This window comes from Ovis aries, chromosome 3 (genome assembly GCF_016772045.2).
Source record: "Ovis aries strain OAR_USU_Benz2616 breed Rambouillet chromosome 3, ARS-UI_Ramb_v3.0, whole genome shotgun sequence".
In the NCBI taxonomy this organism is placed as follows: Eukaryota; Metazoa; Chordata; class Mammalia; order Artiodactyla; family Bovidae; genus Ovis; species Ovis aries.
Genome location: NC_056056.1, coordinates 203,720,023 through 203,747,912, shown reverse-complemented (window position 1 = coordinate 203,747,912; position 27,890 = coordinate 203,720,023). Strand labels below are relative to the sequence as shown.

Here is a 27,890-nt window from a genome sequence, read left to right as displayed (position 1 = left end):
GTCTCTGACTATTTAGACTTCTAATGACATTTAAAAGTCAGTCTTCAAAAAACTTTAGAGCTAAATCCTAGCAGAGACAAACTTTAAGCTGGTGGGACTAGAGAGGAGGATAGAGTAATCCTTCTGGGAGTCAAAATGAGACACTTGTGTGTCTGGACTGGTGGCAGGTTTGTATGTTACCACAGTGATCTCCGTGGTAACAGATCAACATGGCGCCAGTGACAGCTCTATACTCAGAGCTTAAGGTTCCCATGAGAAAGTGGATCCTCACCGCAGATAGAGGGGAAGAAGTCAAGAAATTAGGGGTGCATGCTCCCCTTCCTTGCAGAATTCTGAACATGCAGTTTCAGTTCAAATAACCACTGACACATCCTATTTAACCACTTGGGTTCCACTGAGAAAGCTAAGATTCTTTATAGAATGCATGGTGTTCTCTCAAATTTCAACTAAACTTCCATGAGGTTTAAGCAGGCTTTCTTACTTGGCAAAGAATTATGTTGCCGTGGAACAAGAGTGTGACCTGGAATTGGGAAGCCAGGCTTCCAGACCCGGCTGACTTGACCTGCAGGTCCTTACTTTTTAGTTTCTTGGATTCCTGCTAATTTTAATCATCCAACTGTACTGAAAACCCCTAGAAGGATACACTGGCAGTCAAAAAAGCTGGTTAATATTATCTAGTGTATCATCCCTGCCACCATCAAAGATGTGAAGATGTGTCTGGGAACTTAGAAACACCAAGAAATGAAAGGTGGGACTCATCTCTATTAAAGACTCATCTCTGAAACTAACAACTGTAATCTGCAGGCTGAGCAGCCACCAGAAGAGCTTATTTTTCTGGAAGCTGGGTGGTGGTGGTGGTGGTGGTTCAGTCGCTAAGTTGTGTCCAACTCTTTGTGACCCCGTGGACTGTAGCTTGCCAGGCTTCCCTGTCCTTCACTGTCTCCTGGAGTTTGCTCAAATTCGTGTCCATTCAGTCAGTGATGTTATCCAACCATCTCATCCTCTATTTCCCTCCTTGCCCTCCTGCCCTCAATCTTTCCCAGCAGTTCATTTGAAGAAAGAATCAGCAATCACACACTTATCTTAAACCACAAGAGAACCCTTAAACTTGTGAATTCAGAAGAACCATTATGTAATTCAATGATTTCGAGAGCATCTTCCCTGGGGCTTTCAGAGGTGTCAGAGTCTGTGGTCAGGTCTGTGCCCGTGGTTGGGCTTGGGTCCACTCTGAAGTGAGCTTCTTTGTGACCAAGACCACAGAGAGAATGGGTGATGGTATCTGCTGTATACACTTAAAGGGAACTAGTTTTTCCCCTAAAGAGAAATTTCTTTTCTAAGGAATTTATTCCTGGGCCTATGGGGAAATTAAATCCACCGTGATTCAAGGAAGCAAGAGCATATTTCCTTTCTAAGGCAGGTAATGAACTTGATATTAACCAAAGCAAACTTGTAGCTCCCTTCTACCACCAAGTCAGAATAGTTCTTTACCCGCACTTTGCAAGGTTACAAAGAACTAACTAATGATGGCAGTGCTCAGTTTAAATGTGCTGTTATTCTCTCTGGTCTGTCTTTAACCAACAAAAGTGTCAAGTATTTTAGATTCATAACGTTGGAAGATTTGTTAATTACCTACATCGTAACTCTAAATAATTTAGCTAGTCACTTCTTTGTCTTTAGTTTACTTTGTTGGCATAATTTTAGTTCATCAAGTGCTAAAAGAGCCGCCTTTGTGTGTGTGTGTGTGTGTGTGTGTGTCTGTGTGTAATGAAGTGAAAGTCGCTCAGTCGTGTCCGACTCTTTGCAACCCCATGGACTATACACTCCATGGAATTCTCCAGGCCAGGATACTGGAGTGGGTAGCTTTTCCCCTCTCCAGGGGATTTTCCCAACCCAGGGATCAAACCCAGGTCTCTCGCATTGCAGGCAGATTCTTTACCAGCTGAGCCACAAGAGAAGCCCAAGAACACTGGAGTGGGTAGCCTATCCCTTCTCCAGGGGATCTTCCTGACCCAGGAATTGAACCGGGGTCTCCTGTACTGCAGGTGGATTCTTTACCAGCTGGGCTATCAGGAAAGATATAGGTATATGTATGTGTTTATGTATGTATATGCATGAATATGTATATATGTATGTATATAAGTTAAGATTTTTTTTTTTTTGGCCTGAGTATCAGCTTATCATCTGTTGAAAATGGGAGAATTTTTTTTTTTTTGCACATATATATATTCTTTTTAAAGCATTCTTTTCCATTATGGTTTACCCCCAGGAGATTGGATATAGTTCTCTGTGCTATGCATAAGATCTCCTTGTTTATCCATTCTAAATGGAATGGTTTGCATCTGTCTGCCAACCCCAAATTCCCAATCCATTGCTCCCACACCCCTACTTCACCTGGGCAGTAAGTCTGTTCTCTTGTTTCTGTTTCAAAGAGAGGTTCATTTGTGTCATATTTTAGATCCACATATAAGTGGTATCATACAGTATTTGTCTTTTTCTGACTTACTTCATGTATGATAATCTCTCATTGCATCCATGTTGCTGCTGCTGCTGCTGCTAAGTCGCTTCAGTTGTGTCCGACTTTGTGCGACGCCATAGACGGCAGCCCACCAGGCTTCCCCGTCCCTGGAATTCTCCAGGCAAGAACACTGGAGTGGGTTGCCATTTCCTTCTCCAGTGCATGAGGGTGAAAAGTGAAAGTGAAGTCGCTCAGTCGTGTCCAACTCTTCGAGACCCCATGGACTGCAGGCTACCAGGCTCCTCCATCCATGGGATTTTCCAGGCAAGAGTACTGGAGTGGGGTGCCATTGCCTTCTCCACATGTTGCTGCAAATGACATTATTTCATCCTTTATGACTGGGTAGTATTCAAAATTAGAAAAATTCTTGAAGTGGTATCAGAATGAACAAGATGGAGAGTTAGACTTTTATAGCACAATTTATTATACCATTCCTATTCTAGAACATTAGCTGTCTCTGTTCAAATGTAAATATGCATTGCTTTTTTGATATCTGCTAGTTCATATTTTTGGTTGTGCTCAGAGATAATTGAGAGTCATGATCCATTTAAAGGAGATTTTCTACATGGATCTGTCCAGATGATATTCAAAGCACCTTTCATAAGCTCTGACTGCTAGGGCTTTTGGAAGAAAAGGTTGTCATAGAAAAAGGAGGGCAGTTGAGTAAAACAGAGCATGTATTTATAATGAGAGCAAACTTCTTCTCCTCAAAAGAACAAATAAATAAACAAACCCACCCCAGGCCCCGTGATGAGGGCTGAGGTTATCCTGTGAATAAAATACAGGCACCCCTTTCTTTATTACTTATGAAAATGTCTTTCAGAAAGTTTGTATTCACAAGTATTAACGGAGTACCTCACGTGCCAGCACTGTGGAAAGCATGGTGAATGAGAGCAGATGGTTTTCCCTGTTAATTCGCGGAGCTTATAATATAGAGGGAAGATACCCACCCTACCAGATGCCAAAATAAGACACTCTTAACGCCCAGTGTTGTCTTTCTACGTTTATACACATTTCTGTTGTGGGAGCCCCTAAAGAGCCTGAGGCACCTGGAAAAGCGCCACACAAGCATCGCATTTAAGAAATGGTCAGGGAACCACTTGTGGCAGGAGCCCCCTGCACTGAGCATTGTGGTCTCATCATGTCCATGTGTTATTGACCGCTTCATTGTGCTGATCTGTTTCTTATAGTTCTTCAGGTCTGTCCGAGCTACTATAATGTTTGTTTGTTTTAATCAATTCAGTTTTTTAGAAAAGTTCAGTTCAGTCACTGAGTCGTGTCCAACTCTTTGTAGCCCCATGGACTGCAGCACGCCAGGATTCTCTGTCCATCACCAACTCTCAGAGCTTGCTCAAACTCATGCCCATTGAGTCAGTGATGCCGTCCAACCATCTCATCCTCTGTCGTCCCCTTCTCCAGCCTTCGATCTTTCCCAGCATCAAGATCTTTTCCAGTGAGTCAGTTCTTCGCATCAGGTGGCCAAAGTATTGGAGCTTCAGTTTCAGCATCAGTCCTTCCAGTGAACATTCAGGACTGATTTCCTTTAGGATGGACTGGTTGGATCTCCTTGCAGTCCAAGGGACTCTCAAGAGTCTTCTCCAGCACCACAGTTCAAAAGCATCAATTCTTCGGCAGTCAGCTTTCTTTATAGTCCAACTCACCTCCATACATGACTACTGGAAAAAACATAGCTTTGACTAGACAGACCTTTGTTGGCACAGTAATGTCTTAGAAAATTTAGTTATCTATCTATTTATTTATTTTCAGCCATGTTCGGTCTTCATTGCTGCTCGAACCTTTCCCTGGTTGGGGGAGCTGGGACTAATCTCCAGTTCTGTGTGTGGGCTTCGCAATGCAGTGGCTTCTGCTGGGGAGCACGGGCTCTAGGGCAGGAGGACTTGGGTAGTTGCAGTGTGTGGACTCAGTAGTTGTGGCTCCCAGCCTCTAGAGCCCTGGCTCAGCAGTTGTGGCGCATGGGCGTAGTTCCTCCGCTGCACGTGCGCTTCTCAGACCTGGGATCGAACCCATCTTACTTGCATTGGCTGGCAGACTCTACCCCTGAGCCATTAGGAAAGCCCTAATATGATCTGTGTGTTTGTTTGTTTTTAATTCATTTATTTTTTAATTGAAGGATAATTGCTTTACAGAATTTTGTTGTTTTCTGTCAAACCTCAACATGAATCAGCCATAGGTATACATATATCCCCTCCCTTTTGAACCTCCCTCCCATCTCCCTCCCCATCCCACCCCACTAGGTTGATACAGAGCCCCTATTTGAGTTTCCTGAGCCAAACAGCAAATTCCTGTTGGCTCTCTAATTTACATATGGTAATGTAAGTTTCCATGTTACTTTTTCCATACATCTCACCCTTTCCCAGAGTTTGGGGAACTATTTAATCCACTTTCTGCACCGTCAGCTGCAGCTCAGAGCTCCAGGCCTGCTACCTGTGCTTGATGGGGATGCTGAAGCAGTACTGGGTCTGCAGACCATTTATCAGTGATGGAGTTGTCAGAGCTCAGCGTGTTTCCAAAGAGGGAGCTCAGGACCACACCGAAGAAGTAGTTCTGAAGTTATGGAAATTGATCTCTTCTTTGAAAGTGACTCTTCAGTGAGGTAGAGATGGCCCTGCTGGAACTAAGTCCTTCCATGGTGGAGGTTCAGTCACTAAGTCATGTTCGACTCTTTGCCACCCCGTGGACTGTAGCCCACCAGGCTCCTCTGTCCGTGGGATTCTCCAGGCAAGAATACTGGAGTGGGTTGCCATTTTCTCCTCTAGGAGATCTTCCTGACCCAAGGATTGAACCCGGACCTCCTGCATTGCAGGCAGATTCTTTACCGACTGAGCAAGTCACAGTGTGGGGACCTGACTTCTACCTCAGATTAAGCATTAAAAAATGTTTTCTAACTCTTTAAGCCCATTTATTATAAAATTTTTTATTGAGGTATAGTTGATATACAATATTATCATTGTTTCAGGAGTTTAACGTAGTGATTGACAACTTGTAAAGCTTATATTCCATTTATAGTTTTAAAACTGGCTATTATTTCACACGCTGTACAATATTTCCTTGCAGCTTTTTTCCCTTTTTAATTAAAGCTTTTTATTTTTTTACTGGGGTATAGCCGATTAACAATATCGTGATAGTTTCAGGTGAACGGTGAAGGGACTCAGCCATTCATATACATGTATCCATTAGTTTATGCATAGTAGTCTTTACCTCCTAATTCCTTACCCTTGTCTTGACCTTCTCACTTTTCCTCTCCCCACTGGTAACCATTAATTTGCTCTCTTTATGAGTGTATTTCTTTTCTTTTTATATTCACTAGTTTCACTTTTTTGACTGCACATATAAGTAATATCATACAGTGTCTATCTTTGACTTTTTTCACTTAGCATAATACCATTCAAGTTCATCTATGTTATTGTGAATAGCAAAATTTCATTCCTCTTTATGGCTGTGTAGTGTTCCTCTGTGTGTGTGTGTGTGTGTGTGTTTATCACATCTTCTTAATACGTTCATCTGTTGATGGACACTTACTTTGCCTCCATACCTTGGCAGTTGTAAATAGTGCTACTGGGAACATCGTGATGCACGTATCTTTTCATGTTAGTATTTTCATTTTTTTTTCAAATATATATCCAGGAATTGCTGGGTCATATGGTGGTTCTATTTTTAGTTGTTTTTGGAAAATCTCCATACTGTTTTCCATGGTGGCTGCACCAATTTACATTCCCGCCAACAATGTATAAGGTTCTGTTTTCTCCACATCCTCACCAATATTTGTTACTTGTGTTCTTTTTGATGATAGCCATTCTGAAGTATGAGATGATATCTTCTTGTATGAGTTTACAGTTCTCTGATGATTAACAATGTTGAGCATCTTTTTACATGATTGAGCACTAAGATTAAATAACTCACCAAAAACAAATACCTATATATGTACACGATTTAATACCTATGAACAAATACTTATATTATTTCTAGTGTGTAATATATAGGTATTTATTTATAGGTATTAATATATATACTAGAAATAATAAAATGACAAAATACAAATTTGTGTTAAAAAAATTTTTTTTAACGTTAATTCCCAATTTAGATGGGGAGGGGCCTTCCCTGATAGCTCACTTGGTAAGGAATCCGCCTGCAGTACAGAAGACCACGATTCAGTTCCTGGGTCGGGAAGATCCGCTGGAAAAGTGAAAGGTTACTCACTCCAGTATTCTGGCCTAGAGAATTCCATGAATTGTGTAGTCCATGAGGTTGCGTAGAGTCGGACACGACTGAGCGACTTTCATTTTCACGTTCACTTTTGGGGGAGACAAGAGATGTTACTTGTACCTAACACAGCTGGTTACTCTAGACTTGCAGCAGCTCACACGCAAAAGACCTCCATATACACGTGGAAAAAAAGAAACACTAGCAGTTACATGAGAACAAAAATGTAATTCAGGGAGCATAACCGTTGTAGAAACACTTCGATCGTATGCAGAAAGAAGCTTCAAACAGCTTTATTCATTGGCTCAGGAATTCAAAAAACCCGTCACTGGGAAACAATATCAGATGCTGACAAAAAATTCTTACATGTGGATGAGCAGCGCAGCAGGAACCAACAACACTGGATTGCTTAAGGAAATTGGGGTGGGCCTTGAAGCTGGAAAATTATACAGCAGTTAAAAATCAGGTTTTTTAAATGCTCGTGTAATCTATTTGAAAAGGCAGGATACAGATCTCTCTCCTGAAAATAATCTCCTCGCTCCCCTCATTTTTAATCTATAAATAATAGACCAGAAGGAAATGCAGGGAAATAGTTACTCTAGGTGGTTATCTCTGAGTGAAAGGATTGTGGAAATAATTTTTTTCTCCTTTATATTATAATTTTTTTCTAGCATTGCTGTCCATGGGGGCCTCTGAAATAGTGGTCACTTCTGTCTCCAGCTTTGCACCTAGATTGTGTTGAATTGCAGATCTGGGCTTGTATTCTTCAGCATCCTTCTCAGGACTGTCCTGCCGCATGCGGCGTGAAGGCAGAAGCCTGCAAAACCCTGTGGGCTCTGGGTCCCACTCCCTTGCCAAACGAGGCCTTTTCCCATTTCCTGTATGGATCATATTCTTTCTCTTCTTCTTCTGGCAGCCCCTCTCTACACTGAGCCCTTACCCTGTGCCACCGCCTATCCCTAACTCAGCAAGATAAATTCAGTATCATTCCAGGAGGTCCTTTAGGCCAGGGTTCCCAACCCCCCAGTACCATCTGTGGCCTGTTAGAACCTGGGCTGCGCAGCAGGAGATAAGCGGCGGATAACTGAGCACAGCTTTATACCTGCTCCCCATCACATGAGTTACTGTGTGAGCTCACCTCCTGTCAGATCAGCAGTGGAATTACTGATGCAGGAGAACCCTACTGTACTTAATTCATCACCAAACCATCCCTCCCCACCATCTTGGTCTGTGAAAAAACTATCTTCCACAAAAGCAGTCCCTTGTGGCATAAAAGTTGGGGACCACTGCTTTAGGCCCCAGCTTAAGTCACTTACTCAGGCTGGGCTTCCCTGAGGACTCACCAGCACCCTCACTGTGCTTCCAGCATGCTCTCAGCTTCCCTGCTTAGAACACGGGTGCCCAGACTGTCCTCCTCCCTGAACCACACAAGGTCCACAAGGGCTGGGACTACACCGCCTGGGTTACCACTGCCTTCCCACAACACAAGGGCTCAGCTCCCCAGAGGTGCTTCCTGAGTACTGATGAGTGGCTGGATCTCCTGTGGTTGGACTGGGCCTTCTTTTCTCAGGAGGAGCCATGTCCAGTACAGGCAGAAGCCTTGGAGCCCTGCAGACCAGAATTTCACAGAGTCGCATTTTCTCACCCCTAAGAGGAGGATCTCATGCCTGTCGTTTTCAGGGCTTGGGAGCTTATCGGAGTCACCATCTAGTGCATGTAGGCACTCAGTAAGCGATCCTGTTTCCTGGGCAGCAGGCTTGGCACACTGTTCTTTTTGATATCACCTTGTCTATTGTAAGTCACTTGAGAGATTTCCCCAAAAGAAACTCCCCCATCTCTGAAAATGAGGTCTGGTCAATGTTCCTCCTGAACCATAAGGCCATGTTAGGTTTCTGGGGGGCAACACAGTTTCCCATGTGCTGTTTAGTTGCTAAGTCATGGTCCGACTCTTTGCAACCCCATGGACTCTTCTGTCCATGGGATTCTCCAGTCAAGAATACTGGAGTGGGTTGCCATTTCCTTCTTCGGGGGACCCTTCTGATCCAGGGGTCAGACCCAGGTCTCCTGCCTGGGAGGCGGAGCCTTTACCACTGAGCCACCTGGGGAGCCTGTCCATGTGTATTTGGGCTGAATTGACAGAACCAGACTGAAGCTCTGAGTGATACCTGCGTGTCCACCTGCCACCTTCTCATGCATACAAATCACCCCTCACTCAGCCTGCAACCGCTGGATGCCGGCTTGGAAGAGGAGAAAGAGATCGCCCCTCCGGGACCCAAGAGCTCTTATTTTATCCTTTCTGAAAATCACTCTTTGAAACACTGTTCAACCAGCCCTGTTGTGTCCACCTGGTTTGAATTGCATGGTATAAAAGCCAAGTTCTATCTCAGATTGGAGCCCTCAATGTGGTTCATTTCAGGTAAATGGTCTTAGAGGCTCAGACATATCCTTCTTTTATAAAACTGATTTTTCAAGCTGTGCAGCCCTAGGTCTATCCCTTATCATAGTTTCCTGAACATTGCCAAACTGTCAGACCAGGGCTGGTATAGTTGGTTTATCTCCCAGACAACCAGAACCAGATTTATGTCGGAAGTAGATATCAGTGTGGTTTTCATCCTTCCTGTAGCTGGGCCCCAAATAGTTCAGAACTGGATCCAGTATTTTGCTCTATTGGTGATGCAACTATTTGTTTTCACAGATTTATGCTTTCAGCAAACCAGGAAACAGATCTGTTGCCTCCTCTCTGTGTATCTGTACACACACATCTCTGGGTTGGTCCATGCGTGTTTTCCTGAAGAAGTCCTCCTCCAAAACTCAACTCTTTATCACCCAAGCAATAATTTGCTATTTCACAGCTTGTACTTTTTCTGGTTCTCAGAGGATCATTGCAACTGAAAGGCAGCATGCAGGCCCTTCCCCAGAACTCAGGGCCAAATCTGCTGAGTTCCCATCTCAAAACCTTAAAATTCCTTTGACTTTTCCCGTGATGTGTGCTCATTTCAGATCTAAAACTGTACTTGAAAGCTAGTCTTGGTAATCATTCACATCAAGAAAGAAGTGAATTTCTCAGAAAAGAAATCGTGCTAAAAATAGTTCTACCACAAAGGCCCACTTTCTTTTCTACCTGGGGAACCAAGACAGAGACTTTTCCAGGCTGAAGATGGCATAGTTCAAGGGATGCAACTATTTGGCTGCCTGCTGTTTTTCTCTTTTCTGCCAAAAGAAAAGCATATAATGTCATATTGAAGAATTTCCCCAGAGTTGGTAAAGTAAGCACTGAGATAACCTTGCATGCTTATTACTCTGATACCCTGCAAACTTGGAGCCTTAGCGTGGTTCATGTCTCAGATTTTCCGGAGAGCCAGGTTTTTACTCAAAACCTGGTTGCAGGATTTCCCTGGTGGTGCATAGCTAAGAGTCTGCCTTCCAATGCAGGGGGTCTTCCCTGGTGGCTCAGGTGGTAAAGAATCCACCTGCAGTGTGGGAGACCTGGGTTCGATCCCTGGGTCGGGAAGATCCCCTGGGGAAGGGAAAGGCTACCCGCTCCAGTATTCTGGCCTAGAGAATTCCATGGACTGTATAGTCCATGGGGTTGCAAAAGTCAGACATGACTGAGCAACTTTCACTTTTTCCAGCACAAGGAAAGGGCTTTTCAAGCCCTGGTCGGGAAACTAAGATCCCACATGCTGCAGAGCAGCTAAGCCAGAGTGCTACAGCTAAGACTGAGATAGCTAAATAAATGAATTAAAAAAAAAAAACAAAACTGGTTGCATAGCAGTTCTCGCTGTTACAGTTCAGCACATTATAAGAATCCTTTATGGAGGTAAAATGTATAAAGAGCATTGTGGAGGGTGACCAGTTTTCTTATTCTGTGTTTGCCTAGTGTGCTGGATAATTAAATGAGTATATAAAGTCTATACAAAGTAAAGTCTTATGCAATATCAAACAAAAAACGTGATTTTTTGAAAGGTTTTGCTTATGTGATTGTTTTCTGTGTTTATAACATTACAAGTGTTCTGCCTTCAACCTTCTCGGCTCAATGCTGCTGCTGTTAGATTCTTCAAAACAAAAGGGTTCATTAGGAATCACCTCTTATCTCTCTTCCTGGCACAGAGAAGGCTTTCAGTAAATACGTGCCCGATGAATGAGCCAGTTGGTGAGTCATCATTTATCACACCGTCGATTAATGGAAGTGTAATTGTTATCTCCTATAATTTAATAGGATTTTGTTTTTTGACTTGGGATTTTTCTCTGTCACCAGGATGCCAGCTTTTGAGAAGAAGGAATATCTGGCTTTATGTCTGAGGTAGTTTTTAGGTTTAGTAACCTGTACCCTTTTTTTTTTTTTTAAACCATACTGGGACAATAGTAAGCATACAGCCAAACTCATTCCATGATTTCACTGTTAGAAGTGAATAACAACAACAAATGTTATGTATAACTTAATCAGAAAAATTTATTGGAAAGATAGTAAATCATTGGCTCAACTGGAGAAAGGAAAAAACAAAAACAAAAAACAAACAGGCTGAGTCTGAGGTAGGCTGTGCAGCCAGGATCTCAGCCAGAATCATACCCCAGGGACTGTCCTCTTAGAATGTCACTGTGGCATGGCTGCCACTGGACATGCGAATTTCTGAGGCTGATGGTACCTCCATGAATACTTGCTCACCGTCCTGCGGAATCAGTCAGTCTCTGCAGATTCAAACACCCAGGCGAGTACATCTGATTGGTCCAGGCTGTGTTCCAGGGAACAGGTAAAAAGCCCTGCCAATGTTGGGATTTCCCCAAGCGGAAGGTGTTTGTGGATGTTGAGCAGACAAAAGGATCCTAGTATAAGATTGTAAATTATTGCAAAGCAGTGGATTTTGTTTTGTTTTGTGTCCTGTGGACACTATTCACAGCAGAGGTAAGGGGGTTCACATGTGTGTTCCCCGGGCCAGCATGCAGACTGTCTGTAGACTGTCTGCTCTGCCGGGGCTCCTCCACTCTCATGTATGAGGCGTTAGCAAATTAGATCCCAGCGAGCTTTTGTTTCCGTGTTCCCTGGTGTGCCGAGAAGCTGGCCTCTACCAGGAAACAAAGGCAGAGCCTGACTGCAAGACATAAATAGAGACATGGACGCGGAGAACAAACATGTGGACACCTAGGGAGGAAGAGGAGGTGGGGTGAACTGGGAAATTGGGATTGACCTGTATACACTTACGTTTATGCTATGTGTAAAATAGATAACTAATGAGAACCTACTGAACAGCACAGGGAACTCGACTCCATGCTCTGTGGTGACCTAGATGGGGAGGAAATCCAGAAAAGAGGAGATATGTGTATACATACAGCTGATCACTTTGCTGTACAGTAGAAACCAACGCAACATTGTAAAGCAACTATACTCCAAAAAAAATCAGGAAAAAGATGGGCCTGGTGGTTTAACACAGGCGACTCTGTGGAAGTGTTTATTATACTTTTTTTAAAATGGCTTTGAATAATTTCTGATCCATACCAATGAGTCTGGAGCTGTGAAGGACTTCAAAGATGACATTTTTTCACCTTATCCCCGAAGTCACAGATGTGTCTCCAGCGTCCCAGGTAGAGCGAAACTTTCGCCGTCTACCTGGATGTGTTCAGCAAGGTGCCCATTCCCGCCCCCTCTTTTCCTTCCTATTCTTGGAGATCTCTAGGTGGGACAAAGCTTTTCTGAAATTGTCTGTGAAATTCCTTGAAATTCATTGTCCCTTCGCTCTTTGCTAGTCTTTGGTGCTAGTCTTGTAGTCTTCCATCGTGTAGGACCAAATGGGACATGTTCCATCTACATTAATTCTAGAAACAGACAAAATTTTAGAATCAGATGTGGATTCGATTCCCCTTTTTGCCATTTACCAGCTGGGTAAATTTTAGGCAAATATGTAATCCGATTTTTTTTCTTTTAAAAATGTTATTGAGGTATAGTTGACTCACAGGGCTGTGTTAGTTTCAGGGGTACAGCAAAGTGAGTCAGTTACACATATACCTATAATCATTCTTTTTCAGATTTTTTTTCTTATAGGTTATTACAGAATATTGAGTAGAATTCACTGTGCTATACCATAGGTCCTTGTTTGTTTTCTACTTTATGTATAGTAGTGTGTGTATGTTAACCCCAAGATCCTAATTTATACCCCTTACCACATTTCCCCTTTGGAAACCAAAAGCTTGTTTTCAAAATCTGTGAGCCTGTTTCCGTTTTGTAAAGAAGTTGATTTATATCTTTTTTGAAAAATTAGATTCCACCTATGAGTGATATTATATGGCAGTTGCCTTTCTCTGACTTACTTCTCTTAGTACAGTGAAGTGAGATCCATCCGCATTGCTGCAGATGGCATTATTTTCTTCCTTCTTATGGCGGAGTAATATTCCATTCTGTGTATGTATCAAATCTGCTTTATCCGCTCCTCTGTTGATGGACATGTAGTTTGCTTCCATATCCTGGCTATTGTAAATAGTGCTTCAGTGAACATTGGACCACATGTATCTTTTTGAATTATGGCTTTTTCTGGATGTATGCCCAGGAGTGGGATCAGTAGCTCTGTTTTAGTGTTTTAAGGAACTTCCATACTGTTTTTCCTATAGTCTCTTCAATAAGTGGTGCTAGGAAAACTGGATAGCTACATGTAAAATAATTAAATTAGAACACACTCTAACACCATACACAAAATAAACTAAGAATATAATCTTTTTTGAAATGTTGTTTCCTCACTGGTAAAATAAGAAAATTAATACCTACTTTTGCAGGGATTAAAATATAATAGAAAGGATGTTACCCTGTACATGGTCTTTAGCAGATCTTTGATAGATGCTTAGCATGCTCCTTATTATTGGTCATATATTTGAAGATGATTCTCTTGACCCTTCAGGCCTGTTTGCTGTGTTAAACCTCTTTTCATTTGAAATGAACCCTCCCAAGTAGCCTACCATTCTCTTCTGCCTCCCAAGCTCCCTTCAGTCCCTGTTCTCCCAGCTTTACCAATGTTTGTGTGACAGTGTGGTCTGCACACACTTTGGTTTAATGGAATGGGACTCTTACATCTTCTAGAAGTATCTTTCTTCCAGTAGGTGCAAACTAATTGTTGAATGAGTAAACATGCAGTTATTTTATCAATGTGATAAAAAGTTATATTAACACTTTAGTATCTATATTATACTCACATTGATCATTTTGATTTGACATATAGCCAAAAGTCAGAATTCTCCTCTCTTAAGCTTTTATGGGTCTTTTTTTTTTTTTAAGTTAAATATTTGCTTTTACTTGTAATCCTATTAAATTTGATTTAAGTTGGCTGAGGTAATTTTGATCTTATGTCTTCATCCCTGTCTAGAATTACTTCTTTTTTGCTTTAGATGATTATTCCCTGTAGGTCTTTATGTTAATTGTTTGGAAGCAAAAAAGATTGAATGGGATGGGATCAGTGAAAGAACCCTGTGGCATGCCACTGGAGACTGCCTTCCAGGTAGGCACTGACGATCTTTATCATTAACAAGCATATTGTGGTTATGTAGTGGTTTATGGCATATACATCTCTTTTTATATACCATGTACCATATATGCCATAAATGACATATTGTCATTTTTGCCAGTATGTACAGTGGTACTACATTTCAGTTTAACCCATCAGAAAATGTCAAGACAACTGTCAGAGTGTTTGCTGAAGTCAAAATGTACTTTTTGGTGCTCCTGAAAAATCTTTCCCAAGTACCTCCCTTTTTGCTTTGCTAATCTCATGGTGAACCTAAAACCTTATACTTAGGCTTATAGAAAAAAATCTTGGGTCAGAGATAATAATCAGATGGCTAGTCAATTTATATACGCTCTGCTTTCAGCAGAGAAAAAGAATTGTAGTTTTTAAGCTGGAAAAACAGCTAGAACATATCTGAAATCCATTGAGAGAATGTGTCTTGTACTCTTTTACTCGTGACCGTGTGTATATTTGTGTTTTCTACCCCATTGAAAACTTGTGGGGCTTTATATTTTATTTTTCATCTTAAAATTGACTCTAGAATGTTCAGTAATGTCATGAAAAAAGTGGGCTTGAGGATCACTGGGAAAGGCTTGGAACAATTCATTATGTAGATGTTTATGGTAACAGGTTCAGGAGGAGACAGCCTTTCTTGCTTAATGTGCTGTTTCTCTCTTTTCAGAACATTCTCCAAAAATTAACTTGTAACTATGATATCAAAAGAATATGTCCCTTTACTGTATAGCTCAGTGAACTCTACTCAGTGCCCTGGGGCGACCTAAATAGGAAAGAAGTCAAAAAAGGGGAGGATATGTGTATACATATAACTGGTTCACTGTGCTGTGAAGCAGAAACTAATACAACATTGTAAAACAACTATACTCCAATACAATTTTAAAAAATCATCAATGTCCCACTGAGGCATATTATGGGATGTCTCACCCTTGGCCCCAAGAGCCATTGGTACTGTGGGGCCCAGGGCCATCCGCTTGACAGGGCAAAAGTAGGAACTGACAGGAGTAGATGGTTGTATCTGTGATTTACCAGGAAGAACGTAAGAGCAGGAAGAAGAAAACTTGAATGTTAATCCTGACTCTTCAGAGAATTAGCTCTGTGATACTTGTCCAACTCAGCTTCGCCTGTTTGTCTTAAGCAGGAATTTTTATACCGCAGAGTTGATTCAAGTGAAACTTACAAAACTGTATTTCAAGTTGTAAAGCAAAACCAAATAGAAGCATTTTCAGCATTGTTTTAAATTATTTTCATGGAGAATGACTGACTAAATATCTGTTGGAAGAACGAAAAAAAAAAATGCCTCCTTGGCTTGTATGTGTATAAAATGGTATATGGGATAACCTCAGGAGTACTGATACAAGAAATGGAACTAAAGTATTTCCAGTGTGTAAGAAAAATATGGGAAGTGTACATATATGTAAAATAAAAACTGCAAATCTATTGACTCACTGAAGAAGGAGGTAGGAACTAGTTTTTAAAAGGCTAAGGGTATGTCATTCTAAGGAGTTTAGATTTAACCCTGAAAGCCAGGGAATTTAAAGAGGGGAGAGGGACTACCGTGGTCGTCCAGTAGTTAAGACTCTGTGCTTCCAATGCAGGGGTGCAGGTTCAATCCCTGGTTGGGGAACTAAGATCCCACATGCCTCACATCACAGAATAAAGATTAAAGGAATGACCAGATTCATGTTTAAAAGCTTTCATAGGCAGTAACACAGAGGATGGAATGAGATAAGAAGCTATGTATATGAAATGAATTTGAGTCAGTTCTAGTGAGGCAGATGAACCTTGAACCTGTTGTACGGAGTAAAGTAAGTCGGAAAGAGAAAATATTGTATATTAAGGTATATGTATGGAATCTAGAATAATGATGCAGATGAACCTATTTGCAGGGCAGGAACAGAGAGACAGACGTAGAGAGCAGACTTAGGGACAGAGCAGGGGAAGGATGGGATGATGAGAGAGTAACAGTGAAACGTGTACACTACTGTCTAAAACAGACTGCTAGAGGAAAGCTGCTGGGTAACACAGGGAGCTCAACTCTGTGCTCTGATTACCTAGAGGCGTGGGATGGAGTAAGGGCTGGGAGGTGGGAGGGAGGTTTGGGAGAGGAGGAGATATATGTATAATAGTGGTATACTAATGGCTGATTCATGTTGTTGTATGGCAGAAACCAACACAGTGTTGTAAAGCAATTATCCTCCAATTTAAAAAAAATTTTTTAATAAAGCACACACACACAAAAAGATGTAGATGAGAAAAAATGCAAGTTCAAACTGAAATAACATCGAGATGGAGGGATGTTGTGAATGGGAAATACTCAAGTGGTATTGTGTGTTCAGTGAGGCAGGTTTGGAGACAGATCAGATGAGGAGGGTAAGGGAAAGAAGCTGAAAAGATGACTCTTTGGGGAGCCCATTATCTTGGGCAGCAAGATGTGAAGGAGGCTGTTGCCGAGAGGGGCTCCCCAAGAGGTGGGAGGGAAATCACAGACCAATGCAAGAGAATTTCGGGAGGGAAAGAATGATCCCACAGAGCCATATGCTGTGGGGAAGTGTGGTGAAAGGAGGACTGAAGATGCCCTTGACTTTTACAAGCAAGGAAGTCATCAGGGACCCAGGAAAAAACGATTGTTGAAGTGAGGAGAGGTGGGTAGAAACCTTATTTCTGTGATTAATGTGGATAAAAGTGATTATAGGTGTCTCTTTGGTAGACTATGAGTTGGAATCCATAAGCAAGAAGCCAGAGGGCAGCAGTGGTTGAAAAGAGTTTTGATTTTTTCTTTAAAAAAAAAAATGTCTATAGGGGGAGTATAGTTGATTTACACTGTTCTGTTAGTTTCAAGTGTACAGCAAGGTGAATCAGTTATATATATATATTTATCTCCACTCTATTTTAGATCCTTTCCCCATGTAAGTCATTACAGAGTACCGAGTAGAGGGCCCTGTGCTGTGCGGCAGGTTCTCATTAGTTGTCTATTTTATATACAGTAGTGTGTATACGTCAGTCCCAATCTCCTAATTTATCCCTCTTCCCCCTGGAAACCATAGGTTTGCTTTCTACATCTGTAACACGATTTCTGTTTTGTAGATAAGTTCATTTGTAGCGTTTCTTTTGAGATTCCCCATGTAAGCGATATGTGGTATTTGTCTTCCTCTGTCTGACTTAGTTCACTCAGTATGATAATCTCTAGGCCTGTCCACGTTGCTGCAGATGACATTATTTTGTTCTTTGTTATGGCTTTGTACATATCTGTGTATCCCAGCTTTTTAATCTCTTGATGGATAGGTTTCCATGTCCTGGCTGTTGTGAACAGTGCTGCAGGGGGGTGCATGTATGTTTTCGAATCACAGTTTTCTGTAGATAATATGCCCAGGAATGGGATTGCTGGATCACATGGTAGTTCTGTTTTTAGTTTTTTAAAGAACCTCTGTGCTATTCTCCATAGCAGCTGTACCAATTTACAGTCCTACCAAAGGTGTAGGAGGGTTTCCTTAATGTTTTCTTTGTGTAACGGAAGATATTTGGCCGTGAAGAATTGTTGGTGAGAGCTGAAAATATGGGAGAAATAGGTGATTTATAGAACTGGGTCTTGCAGAAGTGGGAAAAAGGGCAAGATACAAATTAAAAATGGAGGTAGGTATTCTTTAGTGTTCAATAGGCGGAATAGCTATTCATTCCACTGGAACTAGAAGAAAAGCGGGTATAAATATAGGATAATTGTTTGAATGAGAGCAGGCTTGATAATTGATGGGAATTCCCCACAAAAACTCCTTTTTTTTTTTTTTCCCCCTGAGAAGATTGGATGGAGGGGATGGTGGCGAAGGAGATGGGAGAGTGGCTGATGGTTCAGGGTCCTGGCATTGAGTCCCAGTGGGAGAGCGTGGCTTTGTATTGGTGCCAGTCTGTCTGTCTGTGTGGTCTTCCCTGTGCTATTCAACAGCATGGTGTCGGAGGGGAGGCAGGACATGGTGAAACCCAGCTGTCAGTAAATACAGAGCAGCAGCCACAGGAGAGGCAGCAGTTAACAACACAGAGAAGTGAGGAAGTGAGCCATGTGCTTTCCCAGGTAAATGGGTTCCAAGTGCAGAGAGCAGCAAAGGCCTTGAGGAGGGAATATGTTCGGTGTATTAAAAGGAGAGCAAGGAAACAGGTGTGTCTGAAGTGATGTGTGGCAGGTGAGGGACGGGAGTTTGGAAAGCAGGCTGGGAGGAGGGGGTGGGGGGTATGGGAGGACCCTCTGGGCCATTATAATGGGTTTGGCTTTTACTTTGCCAATGAGAATTTTAAGCAGAGGACTGACATACATTAAGTCCCCTACAAACCAGCCTTCAAAGATGTGGACTTTTGAAGATGGGAACATACGCTGTCATGTCCAGTCACGTCGATTAGCTCATGTGTCTGGGGTGCGTCGTCACATGTGTGCGCCCTCTACAAGCGGTTGTGCTTTTGTGGACTGTACAGGACTGTATACAGTACAGTAGTACAGTATCTTTTAAAATTAATTTTATTTTTGGCTGTGCTGGGTCTTCGTTACCATGCAGGCTTTCTCCAGTTGCAGTGAGCAGGGACTGCTCTCTAGTTGCTGCGTGCAAGCCGCTCATTGTGATAGCAGAGCAGGAGCTTGAGGGTACACGAGCTTCAGTAGTTGTGGCACATGGACTTAGTTGCCCTTTGGTATATGGGGTCTTCCTGGACCAGGGACAGAACCTGTGTCCCCTGCATTGACAGGCAGATTCTTAACCACCAGGGAAGTCCAGTGGCGAAGTATCCTTATTTCAAGTCCAGGATATCTGGAAGCAAGAATAAAAGCAGCAGGGATTTAACTTCTCAAGGTACTGAAAATGTTTTTTCTTAATTTTTTGTTTGTTTTCTATGTATTATTTGTGTGAAAAGTATTGTAAACCTATTACAGTACAGTACTGTGTAACCAGTTATGTTAGTTGGGGACCAAAGCTAACTTTGTTGAACTTGAGAACATGTTCTCAGAATTGGAACTCATTCATATGTAGGAAAGAAAAGTGAAGTCGCTCAGTCGTGTCTGACTCTTTGCGACCCCATGGACTGTAGCCTACCAAGTTCCTCCACCCATGGGATTTTCCAGGCAGCAATACTGGAGCGGGGTGCCATTTCCTTCTCCAAGTGACCTTCCGACCCAGGGATTGAACCCGGGTTTCCCGCATTGTAGGCAGACGCTTTATCGTCTGAGCCCAGGGAAGTCCATTGGCAGGTCGGTATAAACCCCCGACAGGGTTCCTGCCATTAGCAGTATGAGGTGACCGTGGAACTACAGAGCAGGGCTCCTCACTTGCTTCATGCAGGGCGTGTCATTCATTCACACAAGCACACTGCAGAGTTAGTAAAGTACAGCAAAGAACATGTTCACTAGGAGAGCAAAGAACTAGAGCTCATATGTCGGGACTTACTGTATTCTGACTTCGATTTTTAAAGGGTGATTCTAGCTGCTGCGGGGATAAGAGGAAGATTGGAGTGTTGAAAGCAGAGAGGCCCCTTAGGAGCTGGTGAACATTAAGTCTGGAAAGACGTGATGGAAGGTCAGACCAAGCATGTCCTACCTCAGGGCCTTTGCACTTTCCATCCTCTGTGTCTGGGCTGCTCTTCTCCCCCATGGTCCCACGGTCCACACCCTCCCCACCTTCAGATGAATGCTTAAATGTGAGGTCTTCATAGCAGCCCTTACCCCTTCGCATCTGCAGTACCACCTCCACCATTGTCATTCAGGGCTAATGGCAACACTACTATTAGTTTTCCTTACTGTAGCTCCCATTTTGAAAAGGTGTGGTACATCAAGCTTCACATACCTTCCTCTGCAGAGTAGAAGAGTGCCATGAAACCACGGGGCTGGTTTCTTGGCTCCTCGTGTAGCAAACAGCCTTGCATTCGGCCGGCGCCAGTCTTTGCATCTTTTTTTAGCCCCGTCGCTCACACTCTTCACAATCTTCCAGCTTAAACTCTTGAGTAACTCTGGACATTGGAGTTAGCTGGGAACTTGAGAACCAGATGAAGGATACTGCCAATAGCATGCCTTATGTGCTTGGCATCTAATTTTGGCACTTGTTTTAGCAGGTTTGATTGCATAATTCAGCCATTGGCTACAAAAAGTGACCACATATCCAGGGGGAAAGGAGGATTTGGAAGCACAGGATGCAGAGGATATGCTGGCATTCTTGTTTTTTAAAATGTACCTGCATATCCAACACTCTTGGGATTATTCCAGATCTTACACATCAACCATCACTTTCTTTGGGGAATATGGTGTGCTGCTGTTATTCATGGTCCTTTCTACGAAGTCTCCGTTTTTATTATATCTTTTGTGCCTGAATTCCATGTTTTGCAATAGTTTCTCTCCTACAAAATCTGCATCAATTAAGTACAACTTAATTTGTTTCCCCACTTTTCCCTAATTAAAGACATGCTATATAAACTGCTATTTAGGACATCTGATAAATATGAAATAACTGAAAATAGCACATGTAATTAACACCATTCCAAAATAAAGCAAGCAATTTTCAGATTTAGTCCTTATATTCTCATTGTGCATCAATAACAGGATTTCTGACATACATACATGTCAGATGTATACATACACACACACACACATATGTATATAGGGGAGATACTATTTTCATGATTTATTTTACTTTCATTTAAATTTCACCTTTAAATACTGAGTGTAAGTATATGCTGGCCTTGTTTTCATATATTTGAAGTAAAGATAAATGGACAGCTTTAAAGGAGCACTGTATTGAACATGGCATAGTATGTTAAACAATTAAATGATATAAGGGATGGTATAACTCTGTATCCTTTTACACATTTTAGTGACACAAGAAAACCATAGGGACAAGACAGCAATTGGAGAGGAAACCCATTCGGGACTGAGATGAGAGCCGTTGGTTGCTGACAGAATCTCCCCTTGACTTCAGAATCGAGACAGACTAAGAAGTCTGTCGGTATACAGAAACCACTGGATTCCTGGTTGGCAGGATGAACAGTGGCATCAGGAGAGATGATAAGAAATTGGCTCATGCCAGTTGGGGTTGTGGGGGCCAGTCTGAAGTAAACAGGGTGGGCAGGAGGCTGGAAATCGAGTTGAGTGTTGGCTGCTGCAGGCCAGGAGCTGGAGATCAGAACCAGAGGGTGGAAGCTGAGTCTAGAGGTGGAGTGATTAATGCATTCTCTGAGAATCCTGTTTCCCAGATAAGCTCCTAGGATGCTTTCCTTCAACAGGGGGATTTCTGTATTTTTGAATGCACAAAGATGATGTTTCTTAGAACCCTCAGCTCATTTCTAGGGGAGAGATTTTTATGGTTGTTTTGGTTTTATTTCTTAAAAATATTTGTTTATTTGGCTGCATCAGGTCTTCGTTGCGTCATTTGGGTTCTTCCGTTGCATTGCATGGACTCTCTAGTTGTGGCATGCGTGCGCCAGAGCTGGGGCTCAGTAGTTACAGCACATGGGCTTAGTTGCTCCGCAGCATGTGGAATCTTAGTTCCCCGACCAGGGATCGAACCCACGTCCCCTGCATTGCAAGGCAGATTCTTAACCACTGGACCACCACCTGAATATTTACGTCACTAATAAGTACCTGCATTACTACTTATTGATACTGCTGCCAGTACTCAGATGCTGAAATTACCAACAGAGGTTGCTGGAGGAGACCTTAAGTCCCGTTGTGACCCCCAGACCCCAAAGAGTCTGAAAAGAGTAAGGAGGAGTATGTCCATGAGTCAAATTTAATATTCCATACGCCCCATGGTAATTCTACATTTGAGGACAATATTGTAAGGTTGGTTAAGCTAGGGAAGCCCAAGATCGCTTGCTTTTGGCTGGAGTCACAGACGTGAGAGTAAATCAGTTATTCCTTGTAACTGTCCTTGGGGAAGAAAAATCTTTCAAAACAGTGCCTGTAGCTACACTGTGCAGTACAGTTAGCCACTGTTAGCCACATACGGCTGTTGAGCACTTAAAACACAGCTAATCCTTCTTGAGCTCTGCTCTAAGTATAAATGTACCCCAGGCTTCAAAAACTCAGTATAAAAACCTTCTAGATCTCATTACTCTTCATACTGGTTACATATGTAAATGATAATATTGTACATGTTGTTGTTCAGTCGCTCAGTCGCATCCAACTCTTTGAGACCCCATGGACTGTAGCCCACCAGACTCCTCTGTCCATGGAATTTACCAAGCAAGAATACTAGAGCAGGTTGTCATTTCCTGCACCAAGGGATCTTCTCAAGCAAGGGGTTGAACCCACATCTCCTGAATTAGCAGGATTCTTTACCACTGAGCTACCTGGGAAGCCTATTTTATATATAGTTTGGGTTAAATGAAATATTTTATTAAAGATAATTTCAACTGTTTCTTATTCTTTTTACCATGGAGACTAACACAGTGAAAATCACATTATCTGGTTCATGTTATATTTCTATCAGATGATAGTGCCTGTCAAGAGTGAGAGATTTCTGGGTGGTGAAAAGGCTGGGACAGGTTCATTTTGCCCACAAACAAAGATCAGAGAGGTTAGACCACTTGCTCAAGATCACACAGCGAATTGGGAGCTAAGCTAGGATTAAGCCAATATGTTTTCTGTTACCCAAAACAGCCTCAAGGATCACAGTGATTTGTTTCACTGGTAAAATGGCTGCTTTGAGTAAACGCCAAGACTCTTGTATATAGATTGCTAGCAGTTTTCTGAAGCACAAGCCCTCAGTTCTGTCCTCCACTATCAAATACAACCAAAAACAAAGAGAAAAAAAGAAAAGGGAAGAAAAAAGCCTCCCCTTAAAGGACCCAGGGAGAAATCCCAGTTTTCCTTCTTGAGTAGATTTTTTTCACACCAGCATCCTGGAATGGAACATTAATTACTGAAGAAAACCGCAGTAAGAAAACACTGACCAGGAGTCCAGCCTTCATTCATCATGCTTTCCTCTTCAACACAGCAAGAGTCGTTTCAACAAATAGCCATTAAGAGATTAAGGCCAACCAGGAATAAAATGTTTTGGTCCCCAGGCAGCTCATTTGACCTCATTTTCTCAGAATTAGGGCCCCCAATGGTATGTGTTTAGCATGAGGCTATGTTAATTCTACATCGTGTTACTCTGAAAAGCTTTTAAATATATTTCTAAAAATACTGAATTAATAAGACTTTAATGTGGCTAATAATCTTAGTAATATCTTGCCCACAAATGGGGTCTTTTTTCCCTCCATGGTGTGTAACCAAACCCAATAATTCTATCATTTAAAAAAAATTGTAAAAAGTGATCTATGAAGTGTAGCAACATTATGGGCACGTGTGGATTGTCACTGGATGAAAGGAAGCCTAGCGTCTTGTGTGGTTGGCCCTTGGTCCCTCCTCCCCAAAGCCATCGTCTCTTCTCCTCTGAGAATTTTGATTCTTCTGGTTATCAATATTGTTATATAGGGAGTTTAAATAGGTGACAATTCTACAACGTTAGTTACAGAAACCTTCCATGCCCCTACTCAGTTGTTCCCACTCTTGATTTCCTGCTCATTGGAGGCAGACACTTGTAAGTGTTTGAGCTGGTTCTTTTGTCATTAACCTCCAACTCTTGAGCCACATGCCACTGTTGCTATGTTTTCATTTTTCAGCTCTAGACATTATCTCATGTTATCCCATCCTGGAAGATGACTGTATATCCTCTTGTCCTCTACTGCAGCCCCTACTATGGAAGCATCCCGATAATCATAATTTTGGATAGATCAGTGTTTAGTGTTTACATCTTGTGACTAGATAAAGTTATTTGCATCTGACTCATATACTCTGGTGGCGCAGATAGTGAAGGATCTGGGTCCTAGGGGACCCAGGTTCGACCCCTGGGTTGGGAAGATCCACTGGAGAAGGGGATGGCTACCAACTCCAGTGTTCTTGCCTGGAGAATCCCATGGATAGAGGAACCTGGCAGGCTATATAGTCCATGGGGTCGCAAAGAGTCAGAGAGGACACAGCTGAGCGACTAGCACTTTCACTTTCATATAGTCTATTAAGATAACTTTTCCTGTAACTTTGTTTCCGCTGGGGTTAATAACTATGATGTACTTACCATTTTAATGCACATAGTACTTAGCTTTTCATGTGCTTGTTGCTAATTCAGACTCTGCCTCACCTCCTTTTTGGTCATTTGGATGCTCTAGGTGTCACAAATTCTGAAACAGAGCCTCTTAGAGCCTTCCACCTGCTCTGATCTTGGCTTAACTTGGTGCCCAACAGCCATCTGGACCTTTCTTCCCTTTATCTCTTCTTTGAGTCTGATTCAGTTTCCTGAATGCCATGCTTTTCTCTGCTTTAGTTTATTCCCTATTTTAATAGAGAACCATTTCCAATAGCTTCCTAGAAGGGAGAGCGTAGCTAGTAAATTTTTTGAGACCTTGACTGTTTGAAAATATCTTTTTTCCCTATCCTTGATCATTTGAGTATACAACTCCAGGCAGGAAATGATTCTTCCTCCAGAATTTTGAAGGCGTCGCTCCATCACGTATGGGCTAGTGGCACTACTGTTGAGATGAGCATGCCCTCCTGACTCTTAGTCCTTTGTGTGTAACTATTTTTGCCTGTTTGTCCTCTGGGAAAATTTTTATCCTCCAGCTTGTAGGATTTCCCTGTCATGTTCCGTGGTGTTGGGTCTGTGTTAATTGTTTCATGTCATTTCAATCTGCCTGTTCATTTCTTTCAATTCTGGGAAATTTCTTCTGTTTTCTTTCCCTAGGACTCCCATTATTAGGGAATTCGTCCTGTAATTGTCTCACCTTTTTTGTTTTCCACCTACTTATATTTTGAGATCTTCTTTGAGAGATCTCTCCACTTTATTTCCTACTACTTCTATTGAATTTTTATTCCTGACATCTTATCTTTAATATACAACTGCATTTTTTTTTGTCATTGTTCTGGACGTATTCCTCATTCTAGCATTTTGTCTTTGTTTCAGAGTTACAATATCTTCTTTTATCAAAACGTAATTACTAAAAAAAAAAAAAAAACGTAATTACTCTACTGTTTTCCATCTTCCCTACATTGTCTCTGTTTTCTCCATATTGCCTTTTTCTGTTTGTTGGCTACTTGGTTTTGTTTTGCTGTCTGCCTTTTATGCTCAAACTGCTGAAACTTCTGGCGATCTCTGCTTGTTTGTCTGCCTTTTATGCTCAAACTTCTGGCTATCTCTGCTTGTTTGCTCATGTTGTCTGCTTGTCCGCTCAGTCAGTGGCACACTGATTGGAAATTCTACATCCGTGGTTGGCTTGTCCATAAGAGTAACCAGCCTGGGCATTTCCTTGAGATACCTATAGTGTGGATATCTCCAGGTTTTTTTGTCTTTGGCTGCTCAGATTCCCCAGAGATAAATGATGCTTCTGAAACCATCCTAGAGACCATGTAAGTCCAGCTGCCGACATCCTGGGAATGCAGTGGGGGAAGGGGTCAGGAGGTCTAAATGGTCAATGTACACACATTCTTTTAATCCTCCGTGTATAAATGTTCAGTTAATTCCACTTTGTCATTTTGGTGTCAACTCTTTGGGATGTATTATATTTTACTGACTCTAGGGCATGAACTTGCAATCTCCTGCCAGGGTAGGGGAGGTGCAGTAATACGATGGTCCAGGATTTCAGATGTAACCCACACCACTAGTTCCAGGCTGCTGCCCTCTACATTGAACTATTTCACAGCTTTCCCTTCTATGAGTGTATAATTCTGCCTTCCCGGCTCTTCAAAGTAAATTACCATTGGTTCACCTGCTTTCAAGTTTCTGGCTTGTTTTTCTGTTTTATTCTCCACCCTTTCCCCCATAATTTCTTCCTCTCATCTCCTCTTCCTGGTGTCTTTGTGTCTTCTTAAAAATCTCTTTGCCGTTGTTTTAGAGGAGTCTGGGAAAAGAGAGTAGAGCTAAAATTAACTTCTTCAAACTCTGACAATCTCTCTGCCATAGGGAGATTGTCTAAAATATATGTTTCTTGTATATGTCAACCTAAACCTTCTCAGGAAGAAACTTCACTGTCAGTTGAAATTATTATCACTCTCAATAATTTTTTTTGAACCTTGACAAGTTCAACTTGTATCACAAATGTTGCTTGTGTATAATTTTTGTAAGTTGTTCCTTAAGGGGCAGGTAGTTATCTCTTTGTGTTCCTGTGTCCAGTGAATGGAAACAAGTGGTTTCATCTCCTCTGTTATAAGAAATCAAAGGAATAATCTGAGACTCTCTCGGTTTCTTCCAGGTTGTCCACTTTATTGGCATATAGTTGCTCATAACAGTCTCTCGTGATCCTTTGTATTTCTGCACTGGCTACTGTAGCCTCTCCTCCTTCATGTCTAGTTTTGATGATTTGATTCTTCTTCCTTCTTCCCCTGATGAGCCTGGCTAAAGGTTTGTCAATTTTGTTTGTTTTCTCAAAGAACCAGCTCTTAGTTTCGTTAATCTTTACTATTGTTTCCTTCATTTCTTTTTCATTTATTTCTGCTCTGATCTTTACAGTTTCTTTCCTTATACTAACTTTGGGGGTTTTCTGTTCTTCTTTTTCCAGTTGTTTTGGGTCTACAGTTCAAAGGAATGATTTAGATAAAACCCAGTTCTGTATTTACACCAGGACCTTTTAATTCAATAAAGAAATCAACATGCAGATTAATAACAGACTAGTTAGCTTCTGTAAAGCTTACTACCATGACTACTACATAGCACCATGTCAGTGTTAATTTCTACTGTTATTTTCATACTTGTTAACACTTCTGTGTTTCCCAGTACTTAAACCAAGGGTCCTCAGGTCCAGGTGTACAAGAGAGTCACCTGATGAGCTTTTTTCAAAGATTCCATTTTCCACCTTGGACCTACTTGATTAGAATCTTCGACTGTGGATTCCAAGCACATAACAAGTTAGAACTCCAGTTTTGGGGAGAAGAGATAAGTGAGACATTTCAAGGACCCCTTTGGAGGAAGGAAGACGTCAGTGCATCATTGATGGCACTTATCATGTGGTGGGTAGTCCAAGAAGACAGCAAAGGAGTCAGTTCTGAGAGCTGAGACGAGGAACAAAGTACGTATACAAACAAATGAATGTATTTTATATTTATATATTTTATATATAGTATATTTATAGGCATATATACACATGCACGCAATCATGTGTACACACACACACACACGTATGCATACACACACAGTAAATACATGCACACAGAGCTTGGAAACCGAAGGTTGTGCTTGGCCCTCTTTCTGTTCATACCATTTATTTATTTTTATTGGATTTGAGGTTTTTTGGCTGCCCTATGTGGCATGGGGGGTCTTAGTTCCCCTGCCAGGGGTTGAACCCTCACCCCCTTCAGTGGAAATGCGGGGTGTTAACCACTGGACCACCAGGGAAGCCCCAGCACAGAACATTTAGATAATGTGTTGCTTGCTTTCTTTATGCTGTTTTGTCCCTTTGTTCAAATCAGGTTTTACCTGGAGAGAGTTAGAGGAGGTTCATGTGCATAGGCATGCCTTTATTCCTGCTCTCACAGTGGCAGAAGTATTGGCCAGAGTCGGCTGAAGCACTTACTTTAGACAAAATCCACACTCTTGAATGGGAGCCATGTGATTCTGATAGATTACGTTTAAATTAATCCTTGTTCAGATTCAGGTCTC

The 27,890-nt window shown here is 41.9% G+C and overlaps 1 protein-coding gene across 7 annotated transcripts in view; it reads left to right on the top strand.

Moving 5' to 3' along the window:
* Window positions 1-27,890, top strand: part of ETV6 (ETS variant transcription factor 6) — a 289,292-nt gene that overhangs the window by 145,496 nt on the left and 115,906 nt on the right. Inside the window, exon 1 of one of the 7 annotated variants that reach the window (XM_060413418.1) lies at window positions 205-27,300. The exons of the other annotated variants lie outside the window; for them this stretch is intronic. The gene's annotated coding sequence lies outside the window, so the exon portion shown is untranslated. Of the gene's footprint in view, window positions 1-204; window positions 27,301-27,890 lie in introns of those variants that run through there. 7 annotated transcript variants of the gene reach the window in all.